The 23,573-nt window shown below is 43.3% G+C and overlaps 1 protein-coding gene across 2 annotated transcripts in view; it reads right to left on the bottom strand.

Moving 5' to 3' along the window:
• The window catches only part of WASF3 (WASP family member 3), a 65,504-nt gene extending 63,948 nt beyond the window's left edge, over window positions 1-1,556 (bottom strand). For both annotated transcript variants that reach the window (XM_005482504.4, XM_005482505.4), the window contains exon 1: window positions 1,397-1,556. The gene's annotated coding sequence lies outside the window, so the exon portion shown is untranslated. The remainder of the gene's footprint in view (window positions 1-1,396) is intronic.
• Window positions 1,557-23,573: the final 22,017 nt, after the last annotated feature.

The raw sequence follows: 23,573 nt of genomic DNA, 5'->3' as shown, positions 1-23,573 counted from the left end.
ATACTAGAGGCCACATAACTTCACATCTGAACTACACAGCGCTGTGGTGTGGGACAGCCTGCTGGAGGATAAGAACTGCAGCCTTATTCCATTACTTCATTCCTCTCCTCAAGTACACTCGCTATTAGTTTATGGAAAATACTGTATCAGCCAAAGTCAAAACAACAGTCTGTCTCCTCTAAATGTAATATTTTTTGATTCCCTATGTCAAGTTTTAAAAAGAAGGCCAGTCTTGCATGATAGGCAAGAAAAAAACAACCTCCTCATCCCCAGATTTAAAGTTTCATAAAGTTCCTGGCAGCTTTCATAATTTGCCCCATCTTTTTCTAATAGGAACACTGTCCCCTCATTCGCTGCAGTTTACAAAAGAGGCACAAAGAACTACAGCTTTTTCCTATTCCTGCACAAACATCACACACACTACACCATTTGTGCTTTGAAGTGTCTTCTATCAAGGAATCTCACAACTGTAACCAATCACTCAAGTACTGGCCCCACTTCACTGATTACTGCTCAACCTAAAACTATCAGCCCTTCTCCTGTTATCTGCAGCGAATACTGAACTATATCGGAAAGAAAGAGAATAAACAAAGCATTTTTTAACTGCTTTTAGTTCAGTGTTACACATTGAGCAGCTGAGATAAATCCCTGTCTTCACACGCCTGCACTCAGACTCCAGGCTTCTTCTCAGCGACACATTTACTGAAGAGTCAAGTAGAAAAAAAACCAATTAAAAGAAAAAAAAAAAAAAAAAACCAAATGTGGTGGGGCGGGGAAGGGTTTAAAAGTTCCCGAGCTGTCAAGGACTCCCAGCGCCCTTCAAAGCCAAAGACGATTATTTCTTAAATACTTGAAGAGCGCCGGACATCAGAAAGCCTCAGCGGTGCCGGGGGCCGCTCTCGGGGGGCGAACACGAGCTGGGAACGAGCCCCCCCCGGGCGGCTCCCGGGCACGGGCGCCGTGCTCCCGCTGCCCCATCGGAGCGCCGCGGGGAACAGCCCGGGGGCCCGTCCCCGACCCCAGCGCGGAGGGCTCCGGAGCCTCCCCCCGAGAGCGCAGGGGGAAGGGGAGCGCGCCCCGCGGCTCCGGGGACGGGCGAGGGGCCGAGGTCGGCGGAGGACTCGGAACAAAGCTGAGGCGAGAGGGCCCGAGGACGGGCAGCTCAGCCCGGGCCAGCGGAGCACAGCCAGCAGCTCCCGCCGCGGCCGGGAGGAGAAAGGGGGCTCCCGCAGGGCAGCGCCGAGATTATCCCCGCGGGCTGGAGACCGCTAAAAAGAGACTGCTCGCCCTCCGCGCTCCTCGCAGGACGGGAACGGACCCTCTGAGCGCGGCCGCCCGCCCTCCTGCCCTCCCTGCACCGTAGCTACGAGGGACTGGAGCGGAGCCCCGCACCCACCTGACGCCGCGCTCCGTCCCATCCCGCTCCGGGCGCCGCCGTTCCAGCACTCCAGCCGCCGCCGCCTTCGCGGGCTAAGCCGCCGTCGCCCCGCCCCCTCAGCCGCGGGCCCCGCCCCCTCGCCGCCCTTATGGTTCCTGCGCGAGGGGCGGGGCACAGCCCACCAATGAGAAGCAGGCGCGGCGGCGCTGACCGCTGATCGGCATGGGGAACGTCCAATGAGAGCGCCGGGGGGGCGGTGTCAGCTGTCAATCATCGGCCCCTACCTGGGGCTGGCGAGCAGCTGGAAGCGAGGGATGGCGATTCCGTTCCTCTTCCCTCCCTCCCTTCATCCTTTCATATCTCTCCCAGCTGGCGGGCCCATACCCGGCGCTTCGACCTCTGCCCGCCCTGACCTGGGTCCCGCCTGACCCCGTGAGGCCGCCCAAGTGCCCAGGGTGTGGCGGCTGCCCTGGGGCTCCCTGACGCGTCCCTCGGGAGCAGCCGCCTCTCCCTCAGTGCCCGAGCCGCCCCTTCCCCGGCTGGCCCCGGCTGCGGGACAGCGGTACCCAGTGCCTCGCCATTCCCGTGGCCATCTGGCGCCTCCCTCACGTAGCCCGCGGGGTCGGTGCTATCACCCACCCACCGCCCCGGCCCCTTTTCTGCCCGCCAGAGGCCTCTGCGGCGCTTCTGCCCTCATTCCCGACTGCCACAAGCACACCCACCCCCGCTGCCCTTTTCTTGCCCTTGCGACCCAATTCCTACTGAATCCAGCTCCTGGGCATCCGGGCCCCCAAGAGATCCCTGTTTATCCAGACAGGCTCTCTTCCCGCTGGGCAGGTGCATTGCGGGGCTGCAGCTGCCGGCCGGGCCCCAGCGCTGTGCCCCTTCCAGCTGTGTCTGAGCTGCCGGCCTTTGTGGCTGGCCCTGCGGCGGGGGCTTTTGTTGCGCGCTGCAAAGCCTTTAGGAAAAAAGTAGGTGGGAGTGTATCACGTGAATCCGATTTGGAGGGGCAGGGTGTGTAGAACAACTGCTCAATTTATTTTGATGGCCCGGGCGGTTTTACTTCAATAACTCGTGACAACTAACGCAGGACACCCAAAACCAGCGAGCTCATGAAGGTGACGACCAGCTGCTCTGCCCCATTCAGCAGGCTGCCCAGATCGATAGAGTCTCTTTACATGGAACAAAGAGGTCCGGAAGACCCCCATGATCATGGAATAATCTCTACAGAAGGGCAGCAGGCACTGATGGGCAGCAGCCGATCTAACCAGCTCAGCAGCCTGCCCCATCCATGGCGGCTCGGGCTGCTCCGCTGTAGACACTTGGACCCCAAGGAGCCGTGAGGCAGTGGTGTCTCAGGCTGTGGAAAGCTGAAGGGGCAGCCACTCTCTCTGGAGTCGTATTGAATAAATACTATTTAGTCAATAAAAATAATCACAGCTGAAAGTAGTTTTTTTAAACACCGTCTCCATTCTCTGGCGACCAAAAATTTACTGAGCTCAACCCACATGAACCACTCCAGTTACCCACATCTTGCCTTAGAGGTAAGTTGCAGGCTCACAAGCACCTCCTTTTCACCCAAAAAAAAACCCCACAAAAACTCAGTATGTGGGATTCCTATAATTCTCAGAAAAGATTATTTGAATTTGAGGTACTTGTGTCGGTCGTGGTAAGAAGCAACAGCTGAGAACCACTGCTGTAATCACTCCAGATTACACAGCAAAAAGCACCAGCTTTGAACTGCTGAGGGTGACAGTTTTATGATCACTAGCAAAGTAAACAGAAAAGAAGTCTTTAAGTAACATAACCCTAAAAGAAGGAAGCAGCAGGGTTTTTATTCAGTGTTAGGGCTTTGTGGGACAAAACTCCTAAGAGCAAAATAGTCTCAAGGTTTTCAGAAAAATTTGTTCTCTCTCCAAAAAAGAGTATTTTTCCTGAAATACATAGGCAGCAAATGGAAACTCTTCAAAGACTGTAAAACAAAACAGGAGGAAAATTACTTGCTATTGTTAAAATACAGCTGCACTCATACTCATTCAGTGGTCCTTTTTTCATGCTGAAAATGGGATCTTGAGGTTTAAAAAATATTAATTTCAAACAGACCTATCTCTACCAGTACTTTTTTTCTGCTCCATCAATACAAGTAAGTAGCCTGTGTGATGCCAGGTATTAATTAACATTTATTTCGTTCGGGCTGCTTCCCAGTCTCCTGGATTATTTCTTAGCTTTCATTTTTCTCCTCTGTATTCATGACATTTTTAATGCCATTTCTAATAACATCTAGATCTTGTAAGAAAGGAGCTCAGGCACAGCTTTATTACTGCTGCTTTGACCTTGCTTTTGAATTTGCAAATAAGGCAAATCTGCCAAACAAGTTGTGTTGAATTGGTATTGAGTTTTCATTAAGAGAAAAAGAAAGGTGGTTAAATTAAATGCAAGGAATAATTGAATCAGCATTTGTATGAACCCATATTATATTTAAGTTAAATTGTGCTTCAGAGAAGCCCTCTGAATGCAGTAAATAGAGGTTTGGACTGGCACACCAAGAGATATCCAGGACTGATCTTCTATTAATTTCAGTTGAAGGAAGAACCAGACTTCAGAGGGTAATGAAGAGGGAGGGTTATTGGGTACTGAAACCAAGATGAGTTAGTGGAAGTGAGCATGACATTTTTTTAATGTCTGCATATAATATCACTGGTGTAGATCAAATTTATAAGGACCTCATCTTCTTGAATAGTTAATTTCCCACACACAAAAAAAAAGATACAGCCTAAGAAGAAACAATATTTTTGAAAGCCTGTTATACAGCTTGTTGCTTCCTGCTGGAAAGCATATTTCATGATATGAAAACCTTTTTGTCTTTCAGGAAACACAAAATTGCTGAATAATGTTAAAATAAATAGTGTTGTGCAAATGATTTACAACGCCTCTGATAATCATTACAGCATCTCTGATTATTAATGGTACATTGATAGGCCCCTGCAGAGTTTCTTGCTGAATCAGCTTTTGAAATAAATTGCTTTCCCTCCATCCACAGCCGCACCCCAGAGAAAGGGGAACCGTGTCTTGACTGAAGTAATTGATTTAGGATAGTCAGCAGATACAGACACTGCACAACCTAAGATGCTCTCTGAATTACTACATCTCTGTCAAGGGAGTTTATTTTCCTTTATCACAAAACTGTTTAGCCTTGATAAGGCTGCATATGTATTTCTCATACTATTCGTATTTTCAGTGTTACTGATACTACCATGTGACTCACATTTTTCAGGAATACTTTCCTGACACTATTAATTGTTTTTCTTTTTCTTTATTGTTTTCCTTCTACTATCCCTTGCTGGATTGCTGGAATACTGAAAGACTAACAAAGAATATGAAACCAAGATGCAAGTAGATCCTCAAAGGAAACATTCAACATAAGTTCAAAGAATCACTGTGTAATCAATCTTGAGGAAAAAAATGCAGGGAAGCAAGAACAAAAGGAAGCCTAATAACTTTTCAAGACAGCTACTTTCATCAACTAAACAGGAGTTGTAATTCTGCCAATTAATAGTAAGGCCCATTAACTGTAAGCCATAAAAACTATTTGCTATGCAAAGCACTCGTTTTTCTTTGCCGGCCCTGACATTTTGGGAGGGCAGTGTAGCAGGATATCCTATGAAGCGAGGGCTGGTGATCTATAGCAGGAGTGCACAGACTCTCTCAATGGTTTTACAGCGTTGCCAGTTGAACAAGCTCCCTTTATAAAAATAAACACAGGAAAGACATGATGCCAAGTTCCCTGAGAGATTAAAAAATTATTTGCAGAAAGCTGTATTTAGTAGTGCACTGTTGATTTAGCATGGCACAGCTAGGACTAATGGGATGAAACTAAAAACTGGGAACCAGGGGGAAGGGGAAGGGGAAGGGGAAGGGGAAGGGGAAGGGGAAGGGGAAGGGGAAGGGGAAGGGGAAGGGGAAGGGGAAGGGGAAGGGGAAGGGGAAGGGGAAGGGAAGGTCCCAAGGAAAGTTGGGTTTCTGCAAACAGGACAATGTGAAATGTTCCAAGGAGTACTGTAACAAATACCTTCCCATCAGTTAATGAGCTATTTTTTTTTTTCTCCTGGCTGGATTCACTATAGCTTTTTACAAACCCAGCAGTCCTTTCCTAAACTTCTGTGCTTCCTTGTGTTATTGCCACCAATCATAACAGGGGTGTAATGTCAGAAGAAATCTCTATAAGGTAAAAATGGGCTTTCTTGGAGAGAAATAAAAGGGTAAGGCATATTGTTCAGTGTTAAAGGATTTATGCAGTATTCTGGGAAGTCCCTAGCTGCTTTCTCACTCTACTAAGCCCATAAACAGACATGGATATTGAAAGATTCATGATAACTGTGTTGGATTACTCCCAGCCTGATGTCCAATAGTTACTGGTAGCCTCACTCCATCTGATTTGTCTGTCCCTCTTGTCTCTCTCAAGGGTAAAGTTTACCAACAGAGATTGCAGCCATCCATTTCCCACTGACTTTCAGCAAGAGGTTATCATCTAGGTCCCTTAGGGCCCCTTAGAAATCTCTCTTCTCATCCATAGGAAAGAGTGAGTGCCTCAATGTAAGAACTCCATTGTACTCCATTACCATCTCTGACTTTGGGAAAGTCAAGGGGACAGAGTGATTTGCCTTAGATATGAAAGTGCTTTGAATGACTCATGGATCCCCAAAACTGCAGAGTCAAACCCAAGCTTCTTCAAAACCTTGGAATGTCCCAGCAGCATCCCACTTCTTTGGACAGACATCAGCTGCAGTCTAGTATGTGAGGTAAGGTGAGGGAGGAATAATGAAGGAGATGGCTATGATGAAAGGATGAGTTATGTTCAATTATTTTTCCTTTATTTTTTTATTCAATTTTAAAAATCATCGTAGGTGCCAATAACTATGCCAAAAAATATGCTCCTTTCATATCCTGGAATTGTTAGGAGGTATATTCCATAGCGAACCAACATGAGTAGAACAGTAAAAAATGGATAAAAATAGAAAAAATATAAAATCCATCCCTTTCAACCATACATGCCTCATGGGAATAAAGCTGTCATGGAAGCACCCTGATTACTGATCTCAGTGTCTGCTTCACAAGTATCAGCTTCTTTTTATTTCTGCACAGCCATGTAGATGGCAGGGATCAAATGACCATGTGTACAAGGATGTACAACATTGAGTACAAAATGCTTCTGAACTTTCCCTGGCCCATTGTACACAGCTTCCTCTTAGGAGTGCTGTGACAGGTGAGCTGTTATATCCTCTTATGTGACAGGGGAGTGACACAAGGCCAGTGAGACACTCTCCTTCCAGTAGCTTGACCAAGGAGTTTATTTTCCAATTGACACATGACTCTCCAACTCCCTGTCCTCAGCTTCTAGACAGAGTTGGATCACCAGTTAGGCTTGCCCAGTGGACTTGGCATCTGGTGTCCCAGAGTGGAAGAAGCTGAGATGTAAAGGATTAAGGCGGGAAGGTAGAGGTAAAAATTGGAGTCCCCCAGAAGAACATTAAACATATGAATCATAAAGATGAGATGGAGTTTTACTGAGACCAACTTTCAAAAAAGTATGTAAATTAACTGCAAATAGAAAAGTTAACCCTAGAATTAAATCATGAGAGTAGTGATAGAGACATGGAAAATGGGGCCAAAATGGCAGAAATAGTTATCTTAATCCACCCTCCTGTGCCAAGCCTGCATAAATGAGAGAGATATAATTATGGACTGATGTCTGCTTTATTACTTTGAGGTATTTAATCTAAAGCAGAGAATTTCTCCATGTCCCCATGTATTCTTGCCTAGTTTCTTTTGTCAAAAACTTTTTGCTAATATCTAATGTAACTCTTCCATGATGTAATTTTAGCACATTTTTTTCTCTTGATATCCACAATGGATACAGAGAACAGATGACAATCTGTGATTATTTGAAAGCTTCTCAGTCTCTCCAGTTATTAATTCAATAAACTAAAGTCCTAGCTCTTTCTTTCTTGCCTCACTGGACATGTTTTCTAATTCTCTGGTCACTTTCCTTTCTTTCGAATTGCCTCCACATATGGTGAAGTTCACTGCCCAGAACTAACCATGCAGCTCTCAACAGCAAAGCCTCATGTTTCCTTTTACTGTAATAGTATGACACTGTTGATACATATCCCACTTGTGAGTCACTGCAACCTCAACATCTTTTTCAGCAAAGTTGCTGCCTAGTCAGCTGTTTCCCATTCTGTGTTAATGCACTTGATTTTTCCAGGTTAAGTGCAGACCTTGTGTTCTCCTCTTTGAAGTAAGTTCATCCTAGTTTTTTTGGCCAGCTGTCCCATTTGTCAGGATCACTTTGATTGCTACTCCACCAGCTTTGTGACATCTGCAAATGTGCTAAACATACTTCCTACTTCATCATCCAGGTCCCTGAAGTAAATACAAAACATTACCAAACTCAGGACATATCCCTGGAGAATATCAGGCAGCAGTTTTCCACTGCAGTAGTGAATCTTTGCTAACTATTACCTGATCACTGCTTTCCAAATAATTTTCTATAGCTTCTTAAAAGAACATCTAGCAATGTTAAAAATCTCTCTTCTATACCAATGTTTTAAAGGGAGCTGAAGTTAAGAATTTCCTTTAAATTCATGAGTATATTTAATTTCATTGCTTATCTCTTATTTCTGTTATGTAACATTTAGTATTTTTGTGACAGAGACAAAACCATATTTCAGAATAGACAGTGAAAGCTGGGCATTTTGGATACCAGGCAGGGAAAAGTTGGATTTTCACTCAAAGATAGTCCTTAGATTTTGAGCACCAGTAAGTAATTTGTATGTGAGTGTTTGCTCACATGACTGAGGATCCACATCACTATGATTGATCTTGAAAATGACAGTTTTCTTTTTAATGAAGTTTTAGAATTTTGTATTTATTAGTTTCCTTTTTTTGAAGCTTATTCTTTATTGTCCTTAACAACATAGCTTCAGCATGTGAATTCTCTAACTTTTATTCTTTTTGGCTAGAGCTAATAGAATTTTGCTACATTTTAGAGTCAAAAGCAAGGGAAATCATGCTCCTCCTCAAAGCACAATGCACATGTCTTTATGCAAAGTTGAAGAGCAATCACCGTGATGGGGTTCCATCTTGCACATTATGTCCTAAGCCTCCTGTTGTCTCCAATTAGACTTGAGCACCCATGAAGCATGAAGCACGAGTCCCTTCAGATATCAGTCATGAGCTCAGTCCTGCAAGGCTCCCTTGCCTTTGCATTATCATAGGCCCTACTGCCTGAGCTACGTGCGACTTTCGAAGTTCCACCTGCACCTTCTGCATCAGCATGCTCATTTCTTTGCAAGATGAAACCTGATATGAAAAGAGCACAAAAAGTATCACTTTCTGTGGCTCTTGCATCTGCCTGAAAGCTGCACAGGTGCCTGGGGCCTTCAGGGGACATGCCTAGGCTCTCCTGTCTCATATACAATTCATATTGTATTCACACGTGCCCCAGTGCGCAATCAAATCTCATCCGAGCGCATGCAAACTGGAATAGGCAAGAGGCTCTGCTGCACTCTGCATGCTCACTGTGTCAAAAGGAACAGGAGTCCTTACTGCCAATGGTAATTAAACCTTGCTGGGAAATCAAGCGTGTGTCATGTAGAATAGGCTGCCTCTTCCGTTTTCTTTCACTGCCTCCCCCTCTCAACCCCATTTTGGATAGGAAGGAATAAAAAAAATTGAATGAGGAGGAGATTTTAAGTAACTCTTAACAACAGTTTTTCAGCTGTAGGGAAATAGGTTGTTTGGATAACAGCATTACAGGAGGAATTCTTAACTGACACTGGAAGGAAATAACAGCAACCACAGCAAGAGAGAACAAAAACCTGTCAGAATAAAGAAATCTTGGTCAACCCACAGAGAAGGCTATTGGGAGGCTCTGTTGCAGAAAGAGAATAGCAGAGCCTTTATGCAATGTAGATGCTCAGGGAGGCGAGGCAGCAAGGAGAAACAGAGGCTATTTACTCGTTCAGTTTTAGCTGGAGTGGGAGATGGCTGTCTTTCCTATCATACATCAAACTGAGCTCCAGAACTCTGCAACAAAAACAGTTCAATACAGACTGTCTGCAGCCATGTCTTTTTTATTCTCCTTTTTCAACCAGTGCAGTATGGGAAACCACATCTCACGCATGCTCCCCCAGCTGAAAAAAAAAAGTCAGTTTAGAAACAACTGTCATTATATAGCATATTTTCCTCATTATAAGGCACTCAAAGAACAAGAAAAAGCCATCTGCTGTAACTTGGCTGTCCTTTCCATTTTAGGTTAATCCACATTTCTAGCTTTTTCATCTTCATTCCCAATTAAATATTTCTCAAAAATGATGGTTTTACAACTTGTATTCAAACTTTCTTATTCAATTCCAGTTCTTTTTCAGAGTATCAGACAAAATCATCATAGAAAATAGTTCTGCCTAAACATTGAACATGTAACTGATCTTCCGTTTTTAGGCAGTCTCTGGGGAAAAGGACTTAAGATCCCAGGGGATTAATAGTCCCAGCTTTGTGCTAGATGCTAAAGTATAATGGCATCATAGCATACCTTGAGTGTTAAATACTTCCTTGTAAAGAGTTCTTGTGTGGAGCATTCTGTTCACTTCCACTTTACATTTCTAGGAGGTTGCTAGAAGAAGCTGTTGCACTGTGCTTTGTACAATCAGAGAATTGCACAATGTTCTGTCTCTTGGGGAGGCGTTTGATTTTTGTTCTGCCTAGTTCTATCTATTGTGCCTTAATCTAATACAAAAGTATCTGTGTGGAGAGCAGAATGATGGGAAATGCTTGCCCTCGAGTTCTAATGCTGTCTCTCCTATTTCAGTCTTGTTAATGAACAGCAAAACAATACAACAAACCGACAAGTCTGAGCTTCTCTTTGGTATCACAGCAGGCACGTAGGGTGGCTTCTCCCAGGCATACTGATCGCTTTTACCACATTTATAGTGCTCTAATAAATGCTGCTTGGAGCCGCTCCAGGCAATTGTAATTAATTCTCAGTGGGATGCTCATAGTGGTCACCCCGGATCAGAAAGGTCAGGACTTTGTCTTTGCCTTTACAGCATCAGTAAAAATTAAATACCCACTTTCCCCAAAGGTCATCACAAGCCAAATACACAAAACGATCAATCTCAATCAGTTTCTCGTTCCCTGCTGTTTCTCATTATTTCTGCAGATATCCTAAAAATTAAAAGTAAACACACAAACAAATCAAGGCAGAAGGCGTTTTCAGTGTTCATCTAATCCTCTCTCCTATGCAAGCAACTGATGAAGATACAGCCAGGGAAAGTGAGAGAGCCCCCCGGGTGTGTGGGGAGCCAATTCACCTATGCGGACTCTGGCTTTAATTAATCTCCCTGCCTCCTTAGGGTGGCTAAAAGAGGAAAATCCACGCTGGAAAACATCTGTTGCACTGCGGAGGCAGCAGCAGCTCAAGGTAGAAGCTTACAGAACCTGAAGGGAAAATGCTTCCCGTGCTGCCGGCGCGGGGCGAGGAGCGAGGCTGGAGCCGCCGCTCAGCACCATGGACAGGGAGCGCCGGGCGGGACTGGGACACGGAGGGATGGCAGGGAGGGGACAGGCAGGCCGGGAGAGGGGCTGCCCACCCCATGGACCCCCGAGACCGCCGCCCCATCCCCGCGGGACCGCCCGGCAGCCGGCGGGAAGGGAGCTGGCTGGCTCGGCTTTCTTTGCTCTGCATGCCTTTATTGCCAGCGCTCTGCTGCATTTTCTGTAACTTGTCATGTCCTTTGAAAAGGGCAATGTGAAATTGGCTGTCAGTTTTCTTTCTGTTATTCTTCTCTTCTTTCTTCTTTTTTTCTCTCTTTTTTTTTTTTTTTTTTTTTTGCTAATTTTGAAAAGGAGGGGGGGGGGGGGGGGAGGAGACCTTGATGCAAACAAAGCACAAAAATAAGGAAGAGTAATAGAGCAGTGTGCACTTCAGCCAAGAGAGGAAGCATCAGCCAAAATCATGTGCAAAATAAAATCAGTTCTAGACCGTTCTAACCACACAGCTACTCATAACCGTGGCCTTCCTCAGGGAGAGAACATCAGCCAAATGTTCCTCATTGACACTAGTGTAAATCCAGGTATACTCTTCCAGTATAACTGTTTTCTCTTTACAGTGCCAGAGAGCGTAAATTTGACCTTGGTGATTTTATTTTAAAAATACACATTTTAAAGAAAAAAAAATTCTGCTTCTCCCTCTGTATTGTTTCTTTATCTGACAAATATTATTTTCTTTCGCTGGCATGGTGGAAATCCTGAGCACATTATCACTTCTTTCAGGAACCAGGTAATTTTGCTTGCAAATGTCAAGTCCTGTTGTTCAGCTTCAGAGCCAAGGCAGCCAGGCTGGCTTAAACAACTGCATGAAACAGTCTTCAAAGGCTATCAGACACTAGGTATCATTACACTGCTAATTTCCCTTGGGACACTCAATCTCTGCTCATAGGCTCCTCACAATCCCCTGCAAAATCTTCATCTCAGCCTTACTCTCTTTACAACAATCAAAGCCTCACTCTCTTTACAACAATCCCTGCCTCCCTCTCCTCCACTACATTCTCACTTCTCCCTCTCTTCCACTATATTCGCACTTCCCTCTCTCCTCCACTATATTCTCACTTCTGTGCATCATCTTGTTCACTCTGTTTATCTTTTTAGTCATTGTGCACCACCATTAAACCAGCCAAGGAAGAGAAAATGTTCCAGCCTCATTGCCTTTTCCTCAGTGCTCCACTTCCTTCAAAGAACCAGGAAGCCAAATTAAGGGGGATACCATCATATCATATAGGATGTTTTCAGGGTCTCTCTCTTATATTTTACTTTATTTGACTGCAAATCATGGGGCAGTCAAACTCTGAACAGTACAATCTGAGTTATCTTTGGCTACTGCTGAAGTACAAATGAGAATAAATTATCTGCCTTCAATTTGTACACAAGAGAATTTCATTTCTCATCAAATAGTGTGTCTTGTAAGAGATGAAAACAGATGATGGACTCTGGCTGCTGTTTACTATATGAAGTTCAACAACTCCTGTGATACAGCCCTCCTTTTTGCTCTATCTCTCTATTGATTCCCATCACATAATTAAATTGTGAACTCTGAAAGGGAAAGCCATCTTTCATTTCAAGTACTGCTCAGCATCTGGCCCAGCAGGGCTCTGAGCCCTTATTAGATCCCTGGCAAGGCTGCAATGCAAATAGCAAAGGGACTGCATCTGCCTGCTCACCAGCCCCAAGACTCCATGCTTGCCTAATGCAGGGGTCTTATATATCCACTAACACAATAGCTGGAGTGACAGATCACTACAGTGCTATTGTGCCAAAAGTGTTGTTATGAATATAAAGGATTGAGCCAGTTATTAATCATCTCAAAGCACTTTACACGGGCATAAACATAGATCACAGCACTCCATCCAGTTGGGTAATTGCATTCTGCCACAATAAATTCCTTCTAAAATTTCTATCAATAGTAGTATTTTTCACTTACAGTCCTAAACTTTGTTCTTTGTTGCTTTATACCACTAAATAGCTTATGTATTTCTCTTCTGAGGTGATCAATTGCTTCCTATGGAAATTCAGATGTCTGCAGAGCTGCAGTGTGTCTTTATGCAGCTGTCAGAGAACTCTAAAAAGCCATTTCTCCATATTAAATTATGTATAAATGCACAATTTTTTTACTATAAAGAAAATGTATGAATGATGTTAAGCAACAGAGTTCTTCAAGCAGCCTTTTTAAATGCCAGAAGAGTAAGCATAGATTCCTAAATGATATTTATCCCATTATGTCATCAAATCCTGAAACATCCAGAAAAGAGAGAAAATACTCTAATCTCCTCCTAATGCACCTTTCAAAATCTCCACACAACTTGAACAGTTCTGAATATAAAATGGCAACTTCATTTCCAACTGGCTATTTATTATTTAGTATACAGTCTATATAGCTATGCATTCCTTTATAATACATGAAGGAAGCTTTTAATTAGTAAAGTAGTGAAGATTTGACCCTTTAGGCAGCCATGCTGGAGAGCATTTGGAAAGCCTTGTGGAACAGCAGTTTCTGAAGCCTTGCAATGCTATTCGTAGCTACCATTTAGGATTTGCTCCTCAGAGAGAGCAGCTCCCCCTGAATGCAGTAAGGTGTTTGTGTACAAGTGGAAATGGCATACTGGAGCACTCCATGCTGGTGACAGTGCAAGTCATTTCCTTTGTTTAAGAAAATTAAAGAAAAATCACTTTCCAGCCGCCTTACACAAGTACCAATGCACTCTTACAGATTCCAAATAGAAGATAAATGAACCATCTTTTCGAAACAATGTCTTCAAAATTATGTATTACACCTGATATCATCAGTTTTGCAGCTATCTTTGGAAGCTTCTCTGGTTTAGCAGCAAACTAAAGAGATAAGCCAACACATACTAGGATCTGCATCGTTGCTTAGAAACAATCAGTTTGGGAATGGCATAATCCTATTAGTCTGAAGAAGACCAAAATTTTAATAGACTTCATGCAATTCAGATGCAAACTCTTCCTCTCAAATCAAATTTTACTACTCATGTAACAGCTTTCCTCTTTTTTCCCCCTCCCTACTAAAGGGTGTACAAAATGCCTCATGGCATCGCAACAATGAATAATGATGTGCTAAACCTTTATTGATTTGCTTGGCATTCTCATAGACTCCCCACTCCCAAAACATATGCACTGAATTACACACTCATGTTTGCAATATTAAAAATGCATTACATTCAAAAGAGAAGATTGGAGAACTTAAAGGATTGTTAATGGAATATAGAGGTCCAGATTATTCAAGCTGGGCTTGGCACAAGAGCACATCTGGGTGCACAGGAGGGATGCTGACACCACAGTTTTAGGGAACTCAACCAGTTGGCATGTCTGATTAGAGTCCTGCTATTGTGAATGGAGAAACACCGGGATCTCCTCTGACAGAGCCAGAGCAGGGGCTCACTTAACTGTTCTGCTCTTTCTCTGCTGAGTACAGAAGCCTCGCCACCTGAAAAGATGGTTGAAGTTGAGCAGAGCCTCAGGCCTACTCTGATGTATTTTCAGCTGTCTCAGGAGTCAAATCAACCCCTGGGGCTGCTGCAGCACAGGAAGCCCTGTGCTCGTGCTGTGGTGCCAGCATGGAGGGTGCTGACTCCTTTCCGCAGCTCCAGGATAGAGTTCTAGTGATGACTCATAAAGACAACTTTCTGAATTCTAAGTGATGCAGATCATCAAGAAAGAAATAGAGGTTGAAGTCTGTAGCCTTGCATAGCTACATTTCCAGTTGCAGGAGTATTGAACTAGGCACTAAAATCCATCTTTATTCAGAGGAGCTCTCATTTACACGCCAAACGCCCTTCCGCTTCAGTGGAGCAGAAACTTGTGTAAAGTGCACCATACACCCAATGCTTTCCCAGTGGAATGACTTCTTGCCTCATGGCTGTGCCTGCTGGCTCCAACCCAGCCAAGAAGGAGAGTTATCTAGCCCTACTGTGTCAGTGTGAAATTTACCTATTGGCTGTGGGCAGCTCCACCTCAACAGATATCACAATCAGAGCTGCTATGACAACCCAGATTCAGTTCATACCTGCTCAGCAGCCACACAAAGGATGGGAGCAGCCTGACCAACAGACCTGCTTTTCACCCCAAGACACTTCTCTCTGAGGCAGGGTTGAGACTTGCAGGGCAGGAATAATGCTGAGATGCTGCTGATGTTGCCTGGGCTGAACTCCATTATCTCAGGCTGTCAAGCAAACTTGCACTTTCGACATTAAAAGCATGAATTGCAAAAGTACAAATGGGAGATGATTCTCAAAAGGCATTTTTATAGCCAGCAGAAAGCTTTATGCCAATTGCTTTAAAAGGCTTTGAAAGTTTTCCAAGACAGCACAACACAGGCCCAGATCACTCCTACTGGTTTAGCTTCATAATTGCCTTCTCTTTCAGTGCGTACTTTTGTCTTTAGCTGAGTGTCTCCTACCCTGCTGCCCAAGTCCTCTCTCACTGCCAGTATCCTTCAGGAAGGGATGAACTGAGCTTCCTTTCCCACTCCATAATGTGACCTGGCTGTGCCTCAGGTTGCTGTGGGCAGAAGCACAAGGTGCACTTACCCAGCTGTGCCCAAAAATATTTCCAACATTCCCTGCATGAAGTATGAAGGACAAAGCCCAGTTCTGAGGCACAGCACAGCTGACTGCCAACTCCTAAAACCTGGAGTGATCACACAGCATTTGGCAATTTCTGCTTGGCCAACACTACACTTGCAAAGCTTAACCTATTCTGTCACCAAGAATTACACAACCAGTTGAGAAGAGGAAATGTGTGTGCTTCAGCCAGCCCTCCAAGTGCTGGGTTTTACTGAGACAGTTTTATGCAAGTAACTTGAATAAAAGATCGTACTCTGAGCTCTTCTGGAGGTTCCCAGAAGCCTTTTTTCACCTGCATAATGTCTGTCTTCAGCCAGTGCTGGAGGGCCAATGAATTTTTACAGGCAGCATTTGGATCAGAATTTTTCTAACCTTCTCTGCTGCCATTTCTGCACATGTTGCAGAAGAGCTAATCTGACCTGAGCTCTCTGAGACTATCCTAGGCTGTTCTGCTGTTGTCTAGACCTCCTGGACACTTGTATTTCCACCTTGAGATCTCCAGTGGTGCTGTCCTCACACCTACATCCAAGCACTGAGAAAATTTTGAGCTAGCTGCTTCAGAAATGCAAAACAATGGATAATAACCTTTTCTCACTGGTATTCCTCAACTATTTTTTCTCTTAGCAAAAAATCTGCCTTTTTTTCTTGTCTTTTCTACACCTTCAGCACTTTAATAATTGGCCTATTTCTTATTTCTCACTCTTTGGATATTTTTTTTTTTGTATATTGAATTTTTATCTTGGAAAGATTTCTTGGGTTCTTCAGTGTCTAGGTTCTTCCTTACCATTGTCATGGTTCTCCTTATTAATATGTTACTCTTAGCTGGCTGTTATTTATATATATATATATATATATATATATATATATATATATATACACACACACACAGAGTCAACTCTGGAGTTATAGTCCACTCCTTCCAGTTCCCACCCCATACATCCCCAAGCAGTGGGGAAGGGGGGGGGGGGGTCTTTCAACTCCACAGGTCATCTGAATTCTTTTTACTTTGCTTGGCCCTTCAGGAAGCCTGGGTTTGGGAAGGCTGTGGGTACTGTTCATGTGGAGCTCTTTGAGGTATCAGTGCTCATAATGGGCCCTTACGTGCAGTGCTGAGTTTCCAAGGTCTCAAGGCTGAGGTTCATTTGCCTTTTTTTGTCTGAACTTTCCTTAATCTGCGTAGAGCTTTCTTTTAAGCATAGTTAGTTGTATCTGCTATTTTTTTTTTCCCCCCTAATGACCAGGCAGCTATGCTTGACTAGTTTTCCTTTTGCTTGTTTTTGCAGGCTATAAGCATTGTTTACACTGGCAGCAGCAACGAAGAGCTATTCCATGCAGAATGAAGCCCCCATGTCTAAGCACAGTGAAGTGGTGTAGAGGAAGGCAGGATGATAGGAAAAAGGGCAGAGTCTGACATGGCAGAGCCCAGGGCTGTAAACAACTCACCAATGGGCAGTTACAGAAATGAAGACCTGGGAGCTGCACAAAGCACATGTCAGGGGTAGAAAACAGCAAAGAAAAAGTATCTAACATAAGTAAGATACAGTTGCAATGCAGAGAGGCAAATCAAGGTGTGACCCAAATTAGCAAATTTACAGAAATTATCCCAATTGTCTCCTAAGGGGAGGAGGGAGACACCAGCAACCTGACAAAGTGCACAGGGGGATGTTGCTCCCCGTCCCCTTGGTATGAAACCATCAATCTGAGCACCCAGAAGGGCAGTGGAAGGAATTGCAAAACACTGGAAGAAGGACCAGACACTAGGAGAGGATACAACAATTTTAGCTGTATTGTTCTTATTGAAACTTTTTCTATAGAAATATTTTCTGCTTTTATTTCCTTTCTTTTCTATATTAATTAGATCTGGATTAATAAGAATTCTTTTGATCAGATCATTTAGATTTCAATTATGCTAACAGCCGATTCTTACCCCTACCCAGAGTGCTTCCTTTTTGTCCATAATAAGATTTTAACATGTTCAATAAGTCCCTGATACTTTGGGGACTGAGGGAATTTCTGATTTCTCTCTCTGTTAACAGCTACACACAGGCACCTGAAGGCACTAACATTCTCACAATTTTCCCAGAGCAATGTGAGTAAGAGTGGGAAAGAGATGCTCAGCAGTTGCAGAGCAGCCATTACAGTCACTGGGCTGGAGTAGCACTTTCACTGAAGCCCTACATAACCTCCCTGCTAGAGAGGATTTCTATTTCCAGTAAGAAACCTCACTTTTCCCCATGCTGCTGCAGTGCATGCAGATAATTCCCATCAGCTCCTAACAGCTCTATGCTATGTGTTTTAATGTGCTTTTCTGAGTATGACAGAACAAGGTCCTGAGGAGTGTGAGATCACCCCCAGCCCCTTTGGTTTTGCACTGTAGCAAAGGGGCTGCAACACTGTGCTGAGATGTTTTTTAGCCAAGCACCACAGAGCAGAAGAAATCCCCAGCTGATATGGGACATGTAGGATCCATTATCCCTGTTCCTTGCCCACAGAGGCAGAGTCAGCTCTTAGCTGTTCAGGGTTTATGGTCATTTTGCCTGAGGAGAGCAATTTGAAGCAAGTGCAGCATCACCAAGAAATGAGGCCAGTGACCTGGAGTTTCAAAAGGATTTGAGCATCTAGATACAAGTACAACCTTGCTGAAAATACCCCACGCTCCTTGGGACACTCCTCCCTCTACTAGTGATTACTTGGAATATTTTTCCCCTGGTTATTTCAGCCCTTCCAACATTTGATAGAAAATTTCCAGATCTCTGATAGAATTGAGTAATTTAGGAGACAAAATGCCAGCATTTCTTTCTATAAGCACTGAGATAATTCACTGCATTTCCAAAGCTGCTACCTGCAAATCTCACTCAATATCAGCAGCTCCAGTGGGAATTCAGTGCCTCTGAGAGTCCAACAAGGAACAAAACCACAGGCTAAAGACAAACTGCAGAGGATATTGGTGAAAGAAATTGAAGAATAGTTTTCTGAGAGATGTGACATTCCCTGGAGAAAAGGCTGTCCAACCTGGCTGCTGTACAGATTTTTAGGTTGCCTTTGTGAGAAAAACAAATTCTAATTATGAATGTGTACCAAAAAAAGTTTTCACTGGCAGATTATCACCTAAATCCTTTGCAGAAAAAGTGAATTAAAGAGGAATTTGAGTGGGGAAGGAATAGTGCTTGGGTCAGGAGATCAATCCCTTATGCACAGTGTATATGCCTTCACAATGTGCCTGCATTTTCCTTGTGTTTCCCAACTTTCTTCCTGCCCTTTAATTTAAGGTTGCATGTTCTGATAGTAAATGTCACACAGCTGCAGAAAGGAAGTCGCAGACAGCCTGTAATTTACTGCCAAGCATCACTCTGAAGAAGTTTGCAATTTGTGATAATGGTATTGTTCCTTCAATTCTGTTCTTGTAGCTCATCCTTCATTACACAAAACACTCTACAGAGCCTTCTGTGTTTAGCAGCATTAGCCCCTCAAGCAAGAGATTACAGTAAGAATATTTAAAATTTTATTACTGCAGCTTTTTTTTCAAGTCCCTAGTGGCAGTAAGTACAAGGTATGAGTGGGTGGTGCCAGGAAAAATCATCCTTGTTTGTGTCAGGCAACAAATAAACCCCACATGTATAATACAACCTGACATGATAAACCATCAGTGCAATTAGCTCTTGGATTAGTAATTTTATAACTCAGCTGTTCAGCAATGACTCAAACCATTGTATGCCATCTTTTAAGATACAAATAACTTTAGCAAGCAAAACAGACACCTGCAATTAATTGCTTCAAAATGCACTTTTCCATTCCAGATATCTGATCTTTTTCCTGATAAAACAGAAGATTATTTGAATTAAATGGATGGGCTTTACCCAAAGGAGTCTGAGGCTCAGATAGGAGTGTATAATCTGTGTCAGCCCCGGATGGACTGGGGAGGTGCACCTTTGCCTCACAATAGATCATTTCTCTGGTGAAGAATTTGCATTTTACAATTTTCCTAGGCAAGAAATGCATCATCTCTTACCTCTAAGGAGGGGTGTGGGTGTGCACAGAGAATTGCTGCACAGAATCACACAGGCAGGATTCAAAACAGATAGATCTGCTGTTTCTTCAGGTTAAAGCTTTGGTTTGCTCCTAATTATGATACTGGCCAAATCCACACAGGATTCAGATTGGTGAAACCCAAATTTATTTTGATGTGTGATATTGGTCTCGTTGAGTTTGCCCATCAGTGAATCTCTTCAGACACATTAGTTGTTGTCACCAAGGGGTTCCCAAGAATGGAGGAGTGCTGAGCTCTGCTGCAGAGCCATTATTCAGAGACCACATGCAATTGCCCAGGATCTTTGGCACTTGGCACACAGATTATTCTGCATTGTATCAGTACCCAATGCATCCTCTCAAGTGTTACAGTTAAATAGCTAAGCTTTTCCTCTTCTCTGTTCCAGTATGACTTTTTCTTTTCCCCCAACAGGGATATCCCTTTCCTCTAAAGAAATCATATCCAGTGCCTTTTGAGGAGTCTCTGGTTTACCTTGTTTATAAACCCACTTTATACCATAGCTGAAACCCCACTGCCTTATATCTCATGTTTTTTTTCTCACCTTAGTACAATGAGAAAGAGGGAATCATGCAAGCAAGATCTTCATCTTGGAGATCTGACCCAAAACATGGCCTGTATTCAGACAAGAAAAGTTTCTCAAACTCTGGTAATATATATATAGAACGAAAACAGAAACAGGAATATGAATGTGAATGATCCACCTTTTCCCTAGCAATCATTAGCTGTATTTAATTGAACTGGTCAATAAACTTTTGTGATCTGATAATTTCATTGAGTGGAATGATCTCAGACTAGGCAGTCAAGTTGATATGGTGTTCATGACTTTAGATTTATTTTTCAAGACCAAATTTTGTAAGGTTCTGTAAAGCTAATATGTTCCTAATCAGGTTAAATATAGAGGTGATACAATTAGAAGGTAGCTCATAGTTAATCAATATTATAAAGGTCTCCAAATGCTTTGGAGGATAGATCATCATATATCATTTTAAATACGAGTAAGATTGGTTGAGAAAAAGTCGTATTTTCAGAAAAATTCTTTGGATTATTTTTTCTTCAAAATGCATTGCTGTCGTGTTCTGACAAGATGAGAAATTCAGTTGCAGAAAAAAAGGAACTGCAAGACTGTGAGAGGGCTGAAAAAATCTACAGAAAATGCTTCCTTTGCTTTCTGGAAATCTGTAGCCTCTGCCAGTAATTTTTGTGTGATTGGTCAAGAGTAAATCTAGCAGAAGTTTTACTCAGGCTCTGATTCATTGCAATATAACAGAAGTAAGGAGGGTCCTTTGTGTAATTTTCTCCTCTTTTAGTACTAATATTTGCCTACTTAAGTAATTTCTCAAGTACAATATGCTTTCCTAACACATCCTAACATAGAACTTTTATTTTGATTTCTATAGGAAGTAGTACCTGTGGTTTTCAGAGATTTGTGGCACATGCAGCTGTGCAGGCATGAGGCACCTTTGGGCAGCAAGGTCTGTTTTGGCAGTCCTTATATTCTAGGTATTTCCTAGATTTCCCCAGTTAGCAAAGTGCTCCACAGCAGCAGAGAACCCCAGAAGACATCATGAAACCTATATGAACAAGACATTAAACACCATTTGCAGAATAATATCTTTACTGTCATCTTTGAATGGCTGGCCACATGCAGCTTGACCAGCAAGCTGTGACTTCCATGTCCCCTGCAAACAAACACAACTAGATGGGTGACACTTCAGGCTGGCTGTGAACATTTCACTGACTAGTCCTGACTAGAGGAGAAGAGAGGCTGGGAAAGATGTTGCTTCTGCTTGCTGAGGACAGTTTACCACCATTACTCAGCATTAAGAGATACCAGCCCTAGGAATAGCCTTTTCCAGATATTCCATGAGTCCTTAGGGAGGTGATTGTGTCTCAGAGTGAAGGCACCCTCACATCTCTCCTCTCCTTTTCAAGTGTTTGTGATACCTGCAGATTGGCACCTCACCCTCATCAGGCCCCTCTGAGCCCAACCCAAGAGTAAACACAGACACTGCTGGCAAGACAAAGCCCCATTTACCCAGCAAGAGATAAGTTCAGGTTTCTGTTAGATGATTTGTCAGCAAAGCATAAATACAGTTTTAATCTCAGCCCTGCAATGCGATGTGTCTGTTTGCTTACGCTCTCTTCCCTAAAACTTATCTCTGCTCTCAGATGAAAGGGCTGGAGGCACCATCCCACCATCCTGCTGTCAACCTCTGCAGTCCAGAAGCAGAAACCACTTCCCCAGGGTTGAGCTGGTTTATAGACCTTAGGACTGGAGTCAGATGTTAGAAGAACATGCTGAGGAGGATATTTAGGAGTCAGGCTAAGGACTACCTGAAATACCTACAGAGTGTCTTTTCCCTGGTGTCCAGACCAAATAATGTAATACATTGCTATAACATCTTATGTCCTGTAACTGATCACAAGGGAAAAAATGGTGAAACTCATGTATTTTGCTGTCTACTTGCAGCCCAGATGCCCATTTATATATTTCCTTATTTCCATCCCTCTCCCTCCAGCAAATGTCACAATCAGCACAACAGAGTTTCTGAAGGCCTTGTTTTCCTCTGAGAGCATGAAGTAACCCAAATAATATCACTGGGCCGTGGCTAGAAAGTTTCACGAGGGAGGAGAATTAAGCCAGTTGAATAAACATGGATCAGCTTTGGCTATCACCCCAGGGTGAAATCTCTAGGTCACTTTGGCTGAAAATGACAGTGTGAAATGGGTCAGACATTCAGGCCTTGGCTCGCCATTTTCCAGGCCCTAAAGTCAGTCTTCACAGACAAAGCAAGCAGGGAATGTTTTCCTGCTGACCCACTGGAGTTAATGGGCTCTGGCAGGGGCACAGGGGAGGGATGGAGCCTGCAGAAAGAAGGATGGGGACAATCCATGCTCAGGGAGGACAGAGAGGAGACAGAAGGGAGCAGAGCATTGTTGCAGCAATGGTGAGCTCATGCAGCACCATCCTACTGCACTCCAGTTCTCTGCAGAGCAGACAGAGAGGAATAATTGTGTTTTGAAAAGGCTGGGTTTAAGAGATATGATAAATTTCCTGACTGACACCTTCCTGGTAAATGTATATAAATTCCCTTGGATAACATGCCACTTGGAGAATTACAGGCTGTGAGTGCTTGGGTAAGTTTTACTGCTTTGGTTTCAGTGGGCTGGCTAATGGCTGTGAAATTCCCTCCCAGCTCCTAGTTTGAGCACTACAACCACAATTGAAAAGCACTCACATGTTTACCCCCATGTTAGCTAAAGGAAGAGGCTACATGGGCTGTATGTTATGTTATATTCCTTGATGGAGCTAGAGGGATACCAGAAAGCTCACTTCAGCAGCAAAGCTGTAACTTTAAGAGAAAAAAAATACACAGAAAACCTTTTCCAACAAAAAAAAAAAAAAACAACCAAAGCAAAACAAAACAAATGAACATGAAAAACCCCAAAAAACCAAACCAAACAAACAAAAATCACAAAAAGCCAAACAAAAAACAGCAAATGAGCTTTGAGCACCAGGAATGATAAAGTCCTAATTCTGCAAAGATATTATCAGCAGCCACTCTGCAGCATCTATTGTTTTTATTCATAAGCTCCCTCCTGTATCTTTGTCTCTTTTACTACATCAATTTCTGTCTACTGAGAAATTCCTTGGTTCCCAAATCAGGCTGAAGCCACTGTAACCCCTGGATACACTTGAAAGCAGCTGATTCTGATTTGTTTTTTGCTCAATTATCTCACATTTCCTCCCTTGACCTCTTGAAGAGATACCATTCAAAGACTCTGAAAAGAAGCTCTGACTTGCTAGTTACATAAACTTTCAAACAAAAGGCGTGCATAATTAGATCACCCAAATTTGTGCAGTAGCAGAAGCCTTATTAACAGAGAACAACCCTGGAAAGTCGGCTTTTTCCTAACCAATGCAGAACTACAGTGCTCTGACGCTGAAATG

The sequence above is a fragment of the Zonotrichia albicollis genome, chromosome 2 (assembly GCF_047830755.1).
Source record: "Zonotrichia albicollis isolate bZonAlb1 chromosome 2, bZonAlb1.hap1, whole genome shotgun sequence".
NCBI lineage: Eukaryota > Metazoa > Chordata > Aves > Passeriformes > Passerellidae > Zonotrichia > Zonotrichia albicollis.
This window is presented reverse-complemented; position numbering and strand designations above follow the sequence as displayed.